This window comes from Galeopterus variegatus, unplaced genomic scaffold, assembly GCF_000696425.1.
Source record: "Galeopterus variegatus unplaced genomic scaffold, G_variegatus-3.0.2 Scaffold9975, whole genome shotgun sequence".
NCBI lineage: Eukaryota > Metazoa > Chordata > Mammalia > Dermoptera > Cynocephalidae > Galeopterus > Galeopterus variegatus.
Window position 1 is genome coordinate 6,082 of NW_007736086.1, and position 16,307 is coordinate 22,388.

Below are 16,307 nucleotides of genomic sequence, written 5' to 3' on the forward strand. Positions count from 1 at the left end.
TAAATATACATGTGGACGTTTAACTCAAAATTATTCTGCGATAGGAAAGGAAGGAGCACATGTAAGTGATTCTGCAAATTTCTAGGTTGTTATGACTCCCGGTATTTATTAAATATAAAGCATATGTGTAACACAGTGTGGGTACTCTGCAGTAGTTGAAATGAAAGAATATTTAATAAAGGTTTGACACGTTGCCCAAATCACAATGGGACATAGAAAACTGGAAGGATCACAGGTCATCAGTAACATCTATGGAAACTGAAGTTACAGCGAAAGTATTCTAGGAAGACACAGAGTCCTGTATTAAGGCAAGAAGTATGGTCAAGGGTCCATCCAATTAGAATGAAAGGTTCTGGAGATAGCAATAGGAAATCAGAAAAGAAAGAAGCAGGGCATGAAAGTAATAATAAAGTCTCAATCCTCGTCTGTGTCTAAACATTGTAAGTGCCTAAACATGGGGTCTGTGGTTTATTAGAAAACCTTGGACAAAGTTTGACATGGTAGTGAATTGTCCTGAATCAGTACAAATTATTAATGACAAGTTCTAAGGTATAAGTTATTTGGCAAGAAAAAACACTTTCTTGAATTTATTCCCTCTTGGCCTGGAGAGATTTCCCTGGGAGGGTGGGTCCAGTTCTTAGTACTGATATTAACTTAGAAAGCTGATAATGTTATATGAAGAATATTAGGTAGATTCTCTGAGATATTTAGTAACCAATGTCAGAAAGTAAATGAAACAAACAAGAACATTAAAGATGGTGTCCAAGGAAAAAGCCAGAGGACTAGGCAAGGCATCTTCAAATATTTCAAAAGCTATGTTGTGAAAGACAGTAGATTTTTTTTATTTTTATTTTTTTAAGAACACCAGAAATGAATTTATGTATTATAACCTGAAATTTATAAGAAAAGTCAATATTAATAGTAGACATCCTAAGATAAATGGTTAAATATAGAACTCACTGTGATAGTTAGTGCTGTGGTTTGTTTAAATGGGAGGGTTTGAAGAGGATGCTTTGGGCATGAGAAGAGGAGATTTAATGTAAGAAATGGAGAATAGAAATATTGATAATGATGGCTAAATGTTAGACATGTGAATGATATACTCCAATAATGATCTAGCAGGAAAAGAAATCAAGAAAGCAAACCAATTTACCATGGGCATCAAAAAACTAAAATAGCTAAGAATCAATTTAACCAAGGAGATGAAGATCACTAAAATGAGAAATACAAAACACTACTGGAAGAAATTAAAGAGGACACAAAAAGGTGAATAGACTCTCCATGCTTGGATTGGAGGAATTCACATTGTGAAAATGTCCATATTATCCAAAACATTCTACAGATTCAATGCAATCCCCATCAAAATACCAATGACATTCTCCTCAGAAACAGAAAAAAAAAAAAAAAATCCTAATTTTCCTATGGAACAATAAAAGACCCTGCATAGCCAAAGCAATCCTGAGCAAAAAATTAATTAGAAAAATAATAAAAAAAATAAAGCCTAAGGGATAACACTACCCAACTTAAAATTATACTACAAAGCTATTGTAATGAAAACAGCAATAGTACTGGCATAAAAATAGACCCTCAGACCAATGGAACAAAATGGAGAATCAGAAATCAATCCACATACTTACAGCTAACTGATATTTGACAAAAACAACAAAAATATACACTTGGCAAAAGACTACCTCTTCAATAAATGGTGTTAGGAAAATTGGATATCTATATGCAGAAGAATGAAACTAGACCTGCACCTCTCGCCGCATAGCAAAATCAACTCAAAATGGATTAAAGACTTAAGTATAAGACCCAAAATCATAAAGTTACTAAAAGAAAACATAGGGGAAACTCTTCAGAAAATAGGACTAGGCAAAAAGAATAAGATCCACAAAGCACAAGAAACAAAAGAAAAAAAAAATAAACAAATCGATTATAGCAAACTGAAAAGCTTCTGCACAGCAAAGGAAACAATCAAACAGAGCAGAAAGACAACCTACAGAATGGGAGAAAATATTCTCAAAAATATTCTCAAACTATACATCTGAAAATGTTTTAATATACAGAATAGATAAGGAATTCAAACAACTTCACAGCAAAAAGTCAAATAATCTAAAAAGTGGGCAACAGAGCTGAATAGACACTTTTCAAAGGAAGAAATACAAATGGCCAAGAGACACATGAAAAATGCTCCACATGACTAATCAACAGGGAAATGAACATTAAAACCACACTGAGATATCATTTCACTCCAATTAGACTGGCCTTTTAAAAAAAGACCAAGAATAACAAATGTTGGCAAGAATGAGGGGAAAGAGGAACTACCCTACACTGTTGGTGGGACAGGAAAATAGCACAGGGATTATGGAAAACAGTATTGGGGTTTCTGAAACAATTTCAGATAGAACTACCATATGATCCAGCAATCCCACTACTGGGTATGTACCCAAAAAATGGAAATCATCATTTTGAAGGGATATCTGCACTCCAGCACTCATCACAGCTCTATTTACACAAGATACAGAACCAACCTAAATGTCCATCAACGGATGGCTGGATAAGGAAATTGTGGTGTATATACACTATGGAATACTACTCAGTCATATAAAAGAATAAAATTCTACCATTTGCAGCAACATGGGTGAGCTTGAGAAAATTATGTTAAATGAAGTCAGACAGACACACAAGGAGAAATAACACATGTTCTCACTCATAAGTGGTTCCTAAGAAAGAAGGAAAAAAGGAGAGAGCGAGAGAGAGAGAAGAGTGAAAGAAACAAAGAAAGAAACAAAGAAAGACAGAAACAAAATACAATAATCCATTGATCTTTCAAAAGGAGAGAAAAAATCTATATTTATTAGAGTTGGGAGGGTGGAGGGACTAGGGGTAGGGAGAGATTGGGTAAGGGGCATAAAGAGAAATTGTATTTGTAATAATGAACATGCTAATAATATCGATGTGATTAATGCATGTTATACACAGGTGATGGTAGTCAATGTTGTATCCCCCAAATTATGTATAATCAATCATGCTTCAATTTGAAAAAATAATAATAATAAGTGTGAATGATTTTTTAAAAATATTGTCAGCAATTCCCTGCATCATTGGCAGCAAATCCTGTCTTAATTTTGGTAGAGTTTTACAGAAAGGACACTTAGTTTCTCTTAGGCAGAGCAAGATTTACAATTCCAGGCATTCTTTCTCCAATGCAAGCTCTAGAAACCTTCACTGATGTAATGAATTAATCTACTTGCCTTGCAGTTTTCAGGCAAGTGTATCTCAAAATTCTTAACCTACATGGTTATGACCCAATAAAAGAATTCTAAGTTTCTGAATTAACAGAAAACATTTTTTATTTTTTTAAATTTGGTCTACACATGTGACTAAATACATGAAGTTCACAAAAGTTCCACCCAATTTGCTAAGTCATGGGATGTGTGATCACACAGCCGATGCTCTGTGCTTGGCATTAGTAGTGGTGGATTTGATGGTAGGCTGCTGCTTGTTACAGACAAGGCTAATGCAGTGCCAATTCATAGATGTGTTCAAAATGGCAACATAGTATCTGTTGGGTCTCTAAATCCATTTCTATTCGGAGTCTTTTTGTTTATAGGCTTAGTTGTGTGAAATTTTTAATATTCAGAGCCTTACTGATTTACAAAAACAAAAAGTTAAAAATTTTTCAATTTTCCACATTCTTGCATTTATCCTGGGCCACCAAATCAATGTTTGCTACATAAAAAATGTGTTTTTGGCTGCTTTTACATGAGATATTACTTTTTTTAGTATTTTATTTTGTGGTTTATAATCATTGATAAATAACTATTTATTTCTGTTCAATACAATGTGCACAACAAATAGACTGCAGAACCAGCAGAAGATGATTAATAGGAAACATTTAGGAATATCTACAAAATACTTCCTCATTGGACAGTAGAGCATTTTGTGGTTTATGAATGACCATATTGTGGGTGAAAACAGTGATCAGTGGAATAATCTAATTTTTATTAGACCACCTACAGATCCTTTAAAGTAGATGCATAGGATATACCTAGATTAGGTAAAAAATCAACATATCAATACTAAATTATGAATGTCTGACAAGATATAAATTTTTCCAGAGGAATTTACTATTATGTTGTTCTCTCTATATTAAAATTATGTAATTTTCCCAAGGCTGCTTCACTCACGATTATGTGACTACTATGATCTACTTAAAGCTTTTCTGATTTTGCTTTATGTCTTTCTTGTTCAAATATAATTATATTTTATGGAATATTCAAAGCTCTAAGTATCATGTACATCAATAAATAATTATATAAAATAAATATTAAGTGGAACAGGATTTTTTGTTTTCTTTTGTTTTGTTTTTGATATAATGCATTTTGATTCACTTCATGTGTCTGGACACTATGCAAATCAGGATTAAGAAGTTGTCTATATAGAGAGACTTATTAAAAAAATGGGACTTCTGTTATGGCTTAGCTTTAAATTATCATTCATAAAAGTACTATAAAAACAGTTGATGTTTCCTTTTCCTGGATCCATACTCAAGTCTTCATAACCAACTCTTTTGACTCAGAAAGTTCTATGAAACACAACTTTTTGTTCCACCTTAAAACTTTATTGAAAGTCAAATGAGCACCTTGGAGTTTACAATATGAAAAATATTGTCTGACTTTAAGTAAACAGATGCTGAAAATATTACTCCTATCTACATGTCACTCATTTTTTGAGTACCAATGTAATATGTTTGAAAGGTGTTGAAATAATATTGAATATCAAGGAAAAGTTCAATTTACTTCTAACAATGCTTGTCTCATTACTCCGTGATGCAAAGACCAAGATTAATAAAAGGTACTTTCTGAATACCCATTTTCACAATAAACTTATCCCTCCTACCAGTCTTCATTTTATCAGTAATTGATATCCTTATCTACTTAGTAGTTTAAACAAAGGGGGAAATGATATTTATCATTCTGTAGCCCCTCACAAACATTTGTCAATAAGTCATCTTATTTCTATTTGCAAAATCAATCTGCTTCTTCAAGATGTTTGCTGTCTGAGACATCATTGCCATTAAGTTGGTCTTTAACAGTTAATACAATGTATATATTCTTCCTTTATTAATCTTACATAAGTCATTAATCATAGATTGTCTAGTATGATATTATAAAATACAAAATTAATTTATTTCATTTCTCACCTTAGCATTGTCCAATAGTTTTTCTATTACATATATAATGAAAATCTAACTCTTTTCCTTCTTTTTTTTTTTTTTTGGGTGTGTCATTTACATTTTTGATGTCATCATTTTAAATGTAAATGTGTTATTCCATATAAATGGTAGGATAGTTTTTTCCATTTCTGAGAAAAATGCCATTGGAATTTGGATGGGAATTGCAATGAACCTGTAGATCATTTTGGGTAATATGGACATTTTTCACAATGTTAATTATTCCAGTCTAAGATCGTCGGATATCTTCCACCTTCTTGTGTCCTCTTTGATTTCTCTCAACAGTGGTTCGTAGTTCCCTTCATAGAGATTTTTCACATCTTTGGTTAACTTTATCCTAAGTATTTTATTTTTTTGGTATCTATTGTAAATTGGCTAGCTTTCTTGATTTCTCTTTCTGCATGTTCATTGTTGGAGTATAGAAATGCTACTGATTTTTGTGTGTTGATTTTGTATCCTGCAACTTTGCTGAAATCATTTATCAACTCTAAGTGTTTTGTTTGTTTGTTTGTTTGTTTGTAGAGGCTTTAGGCTGTTCAATGTAAAGGATCATATAATCCAAAAACAGGGACAGTTTGACTTCATCTTTTCCAATCCAGATGTCCTTTATTTCCTTCTCTTCTCTGACTGCTCTGGCTAGTACTTCCAACACTATGTTGATTAGGAGTTTTGAGAGTGGGCATCCTTGTCTACTTCCTGTTCTTAAAGGAAAAGCCTTCAGTTTTTCCCCATTCAGAATGATGCTGGTGGTGGCCTTGTCACAAATGGCTTCTATTGCGTTGAGATACTTTCCTCCTATACCCAATTTTAAGAGAGTCTTTATCATGAACAAATGTTGAATTTTGTCAAATGCTTTTTCGGCATCTATAGAGATAATCTTATGGTTTTGTGTGTGATTTTATTGAAGTTGTGCATCACATTTATTGATTTGCATATGTTGAATCAACCTTGCATCCCTGAGATGAATCCCACTTTATCATGGTATATAATTTTATATATCTGTTGTTGTATTCTATGGAAAGAAATATTTAAGATCAGAGCAGAACTAAATAAAATAGAAACCCCAAAAATGATACAACAGATCAATGAAACAAAAAGATGTTTTTTTGAAAAGATAAATAAAATTGACATACCATTAGCAAGACTAACTAAAAAAAGGAGAGAAGACACAAATAATAAAAATTAGAAATAAAAAAGGTTATATTATTACCAATACTTCAGAAATACAAGGAATCATTAGAGACTACTATAAATGACTATGCATCAACAAATTTGAAAATCTGGATGAAATGGATACATTTTTGGACACTCACACATTACTCTGACTGAGCCAAGAAGGCAAAGAAAATCTCAACAGAGAATAACAATTAAAGAGATTGAAGCTGTTATCAGCATTCTCTCAACTAAGAAATTCCCAAGACTGGATAGCTTCATTGCAGAATTCTACCACATCTTTAAAGAAGCATTAATATTAATTCTCTACAAGCTATTCCAAAAAATTGAAACAGAGGCTACTCTCCAAACTCATTATATAAGGCAGACATTACTCTGATAGCAAAACCAGACAATGATACAACAAAAAAGAAAATGACAGGCCAATATCGTTGATGAATATAGATGTTGTTGGTATTTTGATGGGGTTTGCATTGAATTTGTTGATCGCTTTGAGTTGTATAGACATTTTCACAATGTTACTTTTTCCAATACGAGTACATGTAATGTCTTTCCATCTTTTTGTGTCTTCTTTAGTTTCTTTCAGTAGTGGTTTGTAGTTCTCATACTAGGGATCTTTCACCTTGGTTAAATTGATTCCTAGGTATTTTATTTTTTTGGTGACTGTTGTAACTGGGCTTACTTTCTTGGTTTCTCCTTTTGTTAGCTCATTATTGGAGAATATAAATGCAACTGATTTGGGGGATTTATTTTGTATCCTGCAACATTACTGAAATTATTAACCAGCTCTAGGAGATTTTTGATAGAGTCTTTAGGTTTTTCTATATGTAATATAATGTCATCTGCAAATAGGGACTTCCTTCCTTCCTTCCTTCCTTCCTTCCTTCCTTCCTTTCTTTCTTTCTTTCTTTTTTTTTGTTGTGTCTTTACCTGGTTTTGTTATCAGAGAATGAGTTTGTGAGAATGCTTTCTGTTTCAATTTTTTGGAATAGTTTGAGGAGAGTTGGTATTAATTTCTCTTTAAAGGTTTGATAGAATTCAGCTATAAAGCCATCCAGACCTGGAATTTTCTTAGTTGGAAGATTGCCTATTACCACTTCAATCTCGTTGCTTGTTATTGGTCTGTTCAGGTTTTCTGTCTCTTCTTTGTTCAGTCTGGGTAGTTTCTATTTATCCAGAAACTTATGAATATCTTCCAGATGCTCATATTTGTTGTCATGAAGTTGTTTATAATAGTCTCTAATGATTCTTTGTATTTCTGTTGTATTTGTTGTAATTTCTCCCCTTTCATTTCTGATTTTTGTTACTTGGGTCATCACTTTTGGTTTTTTTGTTTGTTTGTTTTTTGGTTTTTTTTTTTTTTTTTTTTTTTGTTAACCTACCTAATGGTTTGCCTATTTTATTTATCCTCTGGAAAAACCAACTTTTTGTTTCATTCATCTTTTCTATAATTTTTTGGGTCTCCAGTTCATTTAGTTCTGTTCTGATCATTATTATTTCTTTCCATCTTCTACCTTTAGGACTGGATTGTTGTTTTCAAAGTTCTTTGAGGTGTAGCATTAGGTCATTTATTTTACGTCTTTCCATTCTTTCGATGTAAGCATTTGTTGCAATAAATGTGCCTATTAGTACTGCTTTTGCAGTATACCACAGGTTTCGGTATGATGTATTTTTTATTTTTATTAGTTTCAAGAATTTTTTTTTTGATTTCCTGTTTAATTTCTTCTTGGACCCATAGATCATTCAGGAGCCTATTTCTTAGTTTCCCTGTATTTGTATAGTTTCCAAGGTTTTGCTTATTATTACACACCCTTTACTTAAAATTAGTTTCCAAATCTGACTCACACTTTAGAGGCTCTCCATGCTTCCTATATCTTTTTTCCCCAAGGAAAAAAATATGTCATTCATTGGAATCATTTTTTGCATATTCTTTGAATGAAACTTCTGTAGCCTAATTATAAACTAGAACTTTTTTTATAAAAAGTTCCATTTTTGAAAAATAATGTTCAAAAATTTTATTTTTTGAATCACAGAGGCCTTCAGTAAATAAATCCATAAATAATCTCTAGCTTCTGCTGAGTTCTTAATCTGAGTGTTATATTTTAATTTTGATATAGAAAACTCTGAAAACAGAAATCTAATATTTTTGGCATAGAGACTCCTGTGTGAGGACAGCTGCACTGCAGTTGTATACAATTAATTAATTTGAGAATAAGAACATCAGGTATTGAACTCTATTTCCTACATTGTTAAGAAACAATGTGGATTTGTTTTACAGCCTCCTTTATTTACTTTAATGATGTTTGGTCAGATTAGTGAATATGAAAATAATATTCACTATTTGTTCTCAACTTTTAAAAATCTCTTAGGGAAGATTAAAAAACTTATAAAGCTTTAGATAAATAGGCCAGACATTGTATATTAATTGTGATTTTAAATTCATGGAGGTGGAACCAACTCAAAGCAGTATCACTGAAATCTGGATGAATCCACAAAGATTTCAGGAAAAGTGCTTCCTGGAATTTGACTTTAAAAGGTAATAGTGCCAGAATTTGGTGGAGAAGGAGGTCGTTCTAGTTAGAAGAGATATTTTGTTGAAGTTGTTATGCTATAAAAATCATGTTTTATGCATAAAATCTCAAAAATGCTGGTGTGAGTGAAATAGAGAGAGGATCAGTGAGGAGTGTGGACGTGCAGTGATATTAGATACTGTGGAAATCTAGACAGAAGTGTTTAGAATTCAGGTGTTTTGTTAGGAGGTTATCTTGAAAAATGTGTAGGGATATGAAAATGACACTAAAATAAAATCTTAGCAACATGAGACTTGCAGGGTGGGAGAAGGCAGGCTGACCAAAGACCCAGAGTTATCTGGCTGAGTAATGGGTGTTGGGGTAGGAATAAAGATGGAAGCGCATTTTGAAAATCTCTTTTTGCTCAAACTTCCTTTCTTACCATTGAAACCTGAGATAAAGGCAAATCTGAGGGAGACAAGAAAAACAAGAAAAAAAATTGAAAAGTAAACTTTTTCTTTTGATGGTCAGAGTCTTGCGGAAATTTTTTTCTATGACAGAAGAAAAAGTTAGAAGGGAATTGGTAATGGAAGCCATTTTTACCATGCTTCTAAAAATGTTTTCACTCTTTCTTCTCGGTTTGCACCACTTCCTATTTCCTATGGGACATTCCTAGAAATGCTAACACTTTATAATAGTCATACAGACCTGAGGGTGACAGCTCAGGTCCAGTCTAACTGAGAAACCTCACCACTACTGTTTTCACATCGCTGTCTAAAAGTATTAAATACTGGCATATTAGTCTTTAGTAAGGGGGAGAAATATTGTAAGCGTTTAGTATGTACATATATTTATATAACGTGTAGAAGACCTTTATGTGAAAGGCACATTACCTGTGCTATAGATGAGGAGAGGAATCATGGATTGGTAAAGGGAATATTCCATGTTCAAGTATTAAGTGTCCAAAGAGAGGTTGAAATGAGGCACAGAAAGGCCAAAAATTAAACATGGGTACATATTTTGTACATCAAACGGTGATGGTTTCTCATTGGGAGTCATCTCTGTTCCCTCATTCCTATTGACACTGTTATATCCGGCTTCTCACAATGAACTCTCTGATTTCCTCCAACAGGAATGATGAAACTGAATGAGGGAAATGAGAGTGCTGGAGCCACTTTTGTCCTTTTGGTCTTCTCAGAGTTTCCAACCTTCGAGCTGCTCCTCTTCCTGGTGTTCTTGGCCATCTATGCTGTCACCATGGTGGGGAACCTGGGTATGATTGTGGTCACAAATACCAATCCCAAACTTTAGACACCCCTGTACATTTTCCTCACCCATCTCTCCTTTTTGGATATTTTTTATTCCAGTGTGTTTACACCCAAACAACTAGAAATCTTAGTTGTGAAAGACAAAACTATCTCCTTCAAATTTTTCTTTGCTGGCACATTTGTGATTACAGAAGCAAATATGTTAGCAGTGATGGCCTATGACCGGTTTGTGGCTGTTTGTAACCCCCTGCTCTACACAGTGGCTATATCTTGTAAACGCTGTGCTTTGCTTGTAGCTGGAACTTACATATGGTGTACTATGTTCCACGACACTCACATATTTTCTTTTGAAACTCTCCTACTGTGGATCTACCATAAATCAATTTTGCTGTGAGTTCTCTGCCTTACTCTCTGTGTCCTGCTCTGACACACTCTCAGCCAGATGATGGTGTTAGTCGTTTCCACACTGTATGAGGCTTGTAGCCTCCTGGTCATCTTAACCTCCTATGTCTTCATAGTTGTCACTATCATTAAGATGCCTTCCACAGGTGGACATCGGAAAGCCTTCTCCACCTGTGCCTCCCACCTGACTGCCATCACCATTTTCCATGGGACTCTCTTTGTTCTCTATTGTGTGCCCAAATCTAAGAGCTCATGGCTCTTAATTAAAGTAGCCACTGTGTTTCACTCCCTTGTGATCCCTATGCTAAGTCCTCTTATCTACAGCCTTAGAAATAAGGATGTGAAGGAGACTGTCAGGCAGTTAATTCACGCCAAATTGCTTTCTCACTCAGTGTAATCACACATGTACACATACACATACCTACAGATGTACATACATCCTCAGATATTTTTGAAAAGGTGCTTCATATATTGCATTGATGGTTCTTATTTTTTTCTTCAAATAATGGTATAACATTTATCCAGAAAAGTAGTTTATATACACCCATAATTATTAAATCCCTCAATGCTTTCAAAATCACCTGTAGGGAAACTAAAAAACGGATGAAAAATCTTTTATATTTCTCCCAGAAACTACTAGGCTAAATATTGATCTTTTAAAGCTGTCCATATTTGAATCCTGGGAACATGTAAATATTTTACCCCTATATGTATAAATCCCTCAATGCTTTCAAAATCACCTGTAGGGAAACTAAAAAACGGATGAAAAATCTTTTCTATTTCTCCCAGAAACTGCTAGGCTAAATATTGGTCTTTTAAAGCTGTCCATATTTGAATCCTTGGAACATGTAAATATTTTACCCCTATTTGTACTCTTCCCTTCCTTTCTCTCACTTTTTCTCTTTCCCTCTCTAATCATGAAATGTGACAACAAATTACATAAGTATTTGTGAACAATAAATGTCTATGATACTTTCACCAGGAGAGAAAAGACCGAACATTATCAGCACCTTACAAATTACTTTTAAGCAGTTTTCTATTCACTATATCTGCCCTTCCTCACTAGCAATAAAATCCATTGTGGAGATTGTGTTATTAAGAACATTTAATTTTTTTCAGCTGCAACCCATTAGTATAGGTTATGAGAATATAAATTTTATTTTTTCTCTGTAGTTCATGTAAATTAAATCTTATAGCATACATTCCATTATGTCCTAGATGTATTGAATTTCCTCCCAGATGGTGATTTCTCTACACACTCAACTGGTTGTGTATTTTATTTTATTTTATTTTTCTGATTGTTTATTTTAGGTGCATAGATTTTCTATTTTTTACTGAAACACAATTTTTAAAAATTGTCCCTTTATATATTGAAAAGTTTTTAATATCTTATTTAAGTAACATTTCTCTACTTCAAAACAATAAAAGATAGTCCCATAATTTATGCGATATATTGTCCCAAATTCTGTATAATGTTCTGTCTTTTATAGTGTATTCACTTTTATTTTGTATTCTAGATTTTACTTTGTCTTTTTACATTGATTTTTATATTCATTTCCATGACCAAGGAATGGATTTTTTCTGTGGTATGGAAAGAGGCCTATTTTATATTTTAACTTCTGAATGTATATTTGTCAAAACAATATTTATTGAAAACTTATCTACTTATACACTTATCTACATTTTTATATTTTTCATAAAGTATGTGGTCATGTATGTATGGGTCAATGTAAAGGCTCTATGTATGATTATATTGGTTTTATAACCAGAAGCACCTATAAGAAAAAATCTTTGATATCCAATAGAGCAACTCCTGAACACCTGTTATTTTCCTTGCAGGGTGATGTGATATTTTTGTACCTTTACCTTACCAAACAAATTTTAGCATAATCTCTTTTGGGATTCGGGGTAGAATTGCAGTCAATATAAAGATATACTTGAAAGAAACAGCCAATTTATATTACCAGGTACTCTAAATCTTAAGCTTACTCTTTCTGTTTATTTGGATTTACCAAAAATTTTAAAATAAAAGTTTTATCATATTTTTACTGTAAAGTTCTTGCAAATATTTTATTAAATATATCACCAAGAGCTTGGAATTTTAAATGCTTTTTTTCATGTCTATTGTACAATGCGTGTTTTTAGATTCTAATATAACATAATTTTATGTTTTTTATTTTCAGCAACTGTAACAAAATCTCTTATTAATTTCATATTTTACTTATAGATTGTCTGGTATTTTCATCATGTATATCACAGCCCTTCAATAAATATAGTATTATATTGTGATTTCAGATATGAAAAAAATACTTTTTGTTGATCAAAGTATATTTTTCCAAATTTCTCTACAGAACAAATAGTTTAAGAGGAAAAGTTTCCTGAAATAATGAAAATAAAACATTTAAGTAAAGATCCAACAATGTTTTAAGTAAAAGTCATGGAAACATTATCTTCATTAGTTATTCAATCTCATGTAATGAATTTCTTTTCTTTTTGATCATTATTAGCAATTTCCATAGCTCATCTGTTTTTCCACTGGAGTTCTGGATATTTTAGTTTAGTCCACTGATGTTAAACTTATTGGAACAGTTTATTTAAGAGTACTTAAAATCTTTTTTTTGTAATTTGATTGCACACATTTTAGAGAAAGAACCCAAACGTAAATGAAACATGAAAAAAAAACTTAGAACAGCCATGGTTAAAAACCTGATAATAGTTCAGCAACTGACATGCAAATTTAGTTATTTCATACAGCATTTTAACAAAACTATTAGCATCATGAGTGACAGCATCACACCACATAATCACTATAACATTCACATAAATAATATTTCCATGCAAATACAACCTTATATAACTTTAAAGAAAATTAAAGGAAGCTAAACGTGTTATACCAAGAAGATTGAGTAGACCCTCTGACATATTTAGTAACCTGTGTGAAAGAGTAAATTAAACAAACATATAAAAACAATAAAGATAGGAAAAAGCAAGAGGACTACATAAGACATCTTAAAACATTTCAAAGTCTGTATTGTGAAAGAGAGTAAATCAGCACGAACTCCAGAAGTAGAACTATATCAATTAGCACCTGAAAATTATAAGAAAAGTCAGTACTAATAAAGGACATCCTAAGAAAAATTTTGAAATAAGGAAGACTATGATGGTAGTGTTGTGGTTTATTTCAATGACAGAGATTGAATAGGTGTCATTAGATGTGGGGACAGGAGCTTTAATGTAAGGAATAGAGAATAGAAATATTGATACTGAAGACTAAACACAAGACATGTGAAAATCGATAGGAATTCTCTGCATTTTCCCGGTGCCAAGTCTTGCCTGAATCTTGGTTTAGACACCTCAAAAAAGGTCTCTTTGTTTCTATTAGGCAGAGCATGATCTAACATTACCAGGGATTTTTCCCCATACCATGTTCTAGAACTATTGCTGATATAATGGTTTCATCTAGGTGCCTTGCATTAGTAGCAGATCATATCTCAAAATTCTTACCCTGCATGGTTGTGATCAACAAAAGTAATATAAATTATTGAATGCGAGACATGCTTTTTTTATTGTCTGCACATGTGACTAAATAAATCAAGTCCACCCAAAGGTCAACCAAATCTACTATGCCATGAGGTGTGTGATCACAGAGCTGGTGCTCTGTGTCTGGGATTAGTCATGGTAGATTTGATGGTAGGCTCCTGCTTGTCACAAACAAGTCTAATGTGCTACAGTTTATAGATATGTTCAAAATGGCAACATCATAATTATTAGGTCTCGAATCCATATCTAGAACCAGTTTCTTTGTTTGTTTTAGAGGTGGGATTAATCATGTGCAATTTCTAGTATTCAGACTCCTGTCGATTTACAAAAACAAAGAGCTCATATTTTTCAATTGCACCCAAAATGGCAACATCATAATTATTAGGTCTCGAATCCATATCTAGAACCAGTTTCTTTGTTTATTTTAGAGGTGGGATTAATCATGTGCAATTTCTAGTATTCAGACTCCTGTCGATTTACAAAAACAAAGAGCTCATATTTTTCAATTGCACGTATTATTTCAGTCATCCTTGGCCACCAAACCTAAGTTTGTTGTGTAAAAATGTGTTTTGGCTGCTTTTCTGTGAGTTATCCCTTTTTTGAGTCCTATATTATTTGTGGTTTATAATAGCTGATAAATAATTGGTGGTTTATTTCTGTTAAAACAACACGCACAACAAACAGACTGCATGACCAGCAGAAGATAATTAATGTAAAACACTTAATTAAGAATATCTCCAAAATACCTCCTCGAGACAGTTTTACATCATTGAGTATTCTGTGGTATATAAATGACCATATGGTGAGTGAGAACTTAGTGATCATTGAAATTTTTGTTTAGATGTTCTATGAGTATTTAACAACAGGATGTACGTAGAATAGATAAAAATTAAATATGCCAATGCAAAATTGTGAATGTCTGCTAAATTGTACATTTTCCCAAAGGAATTTATTATTATGCCGTTCTTTATGTATTAAAAATATGTAATCTTCTCCATGCCTTTTCTCCCATGATAACCTGGCCACTATGTTATGTTCAATTGCTTTCTGATTTTGTGTTGTGATTTTCTTCTCATATAGTTATATTTTCTCTTGGAGCATTTAATGCTTCAAGTAGTACATATATTAAAAGGTAAATTATCAGAAATAATAATATTTAGTACCAGAATCTTTTCTAAATTTTCAAGATAAGAAAACAAAAGTATGGGAGGATAAAGCTTATTGCCCATAATCAAAATGTTAGTAAGCTGTCAAGTAAGGATCCAAATGAAGCAGAACACTTTGAATGTAAACTGACTACATTTTTGTCTTTACTAGTTGAAATGAGTCTCTCCTGAGCTCCTACCACCCCACACTCTCCAGTTCTGCTCCTCAATTTTCCTTTCTTTTCTTTCTAAATCAAGAGCCATGGGATTGGAAGAGAGAAACCAGAGCTCTTTGGTCATGTTTACTCAGTAGGGTTTCCCGATTATCTGCACCACCAGACGCCTGTGTTCCTGGTGGTCTTGGACATCTACGCAGTCACTCTGGTGGGGAACTTGAGCATAATTGTAGAAGTAAAGACTAATCCTAAACTTCATACACCCATGTACTTTTTCCTAAGCCATTTACCCTTATTGTTTATTTGTCATTCCGATATATTCACACCCAAACAGCTAGAAATTAGATGAACAAAACAGATGTATCTTCTTCAAAGGATGCATGTTAGAATTTTTCTTTGGCTGCACCTCTATGATTACAGAAATGTTAACAGTGATGGCGTATGACTAGTTTGTGGCTGTTTGCAACCCCATGTCTACACAATTGCTATGTCTCCTAAGCTCTGTGCTTTCCTGTTGGCTGAAACTTCCATATGGGGTAGGCTCTGTTCCTCGATACTCACATACTCTCTTTTGGAACTATCCTATTTTGCATCTAACATCATAGATCAGTTTGGCTGTGAGTACTCTGCCATCCTCTCTGTATCCCGCTTTGCCGTGTTTCAGCCAGATGATATGTTTAGTCATTTCTGCATTCAGTGGGGCTTGTAGCCTCCTGACCATCCCTGCCTCCTATGTTTTCATAGTCACTACTACCTACAAGATGCTTTCCACTGGCGGACTTTGGAAAGCCTTCTACACCAGCGCTTCCCTACTGACTGCCATCACTATTTTCCAAGGAATTATCCTCCCACTCTAC

At 33.2% G+C, this 16,307-nt stretch overlaps 2 pseudogenes; both read left to right on the forward strand.

The window, feature by feature from the left end:
- Positions 1–10,025: 10,025 nt before the first annotated feature.
- Positions 10,026–10,986, forward strand: LOC103609707 (annotated as a pseudogene).
- Positions 10,987–15,536: 4,550 nt separating this feature from the next.
- LOC103609708 overlaps positions 15,537–16,307 on the forward strand; it is a 7,960-nt pseudogene continuing 7,189 nt past the window's right edge.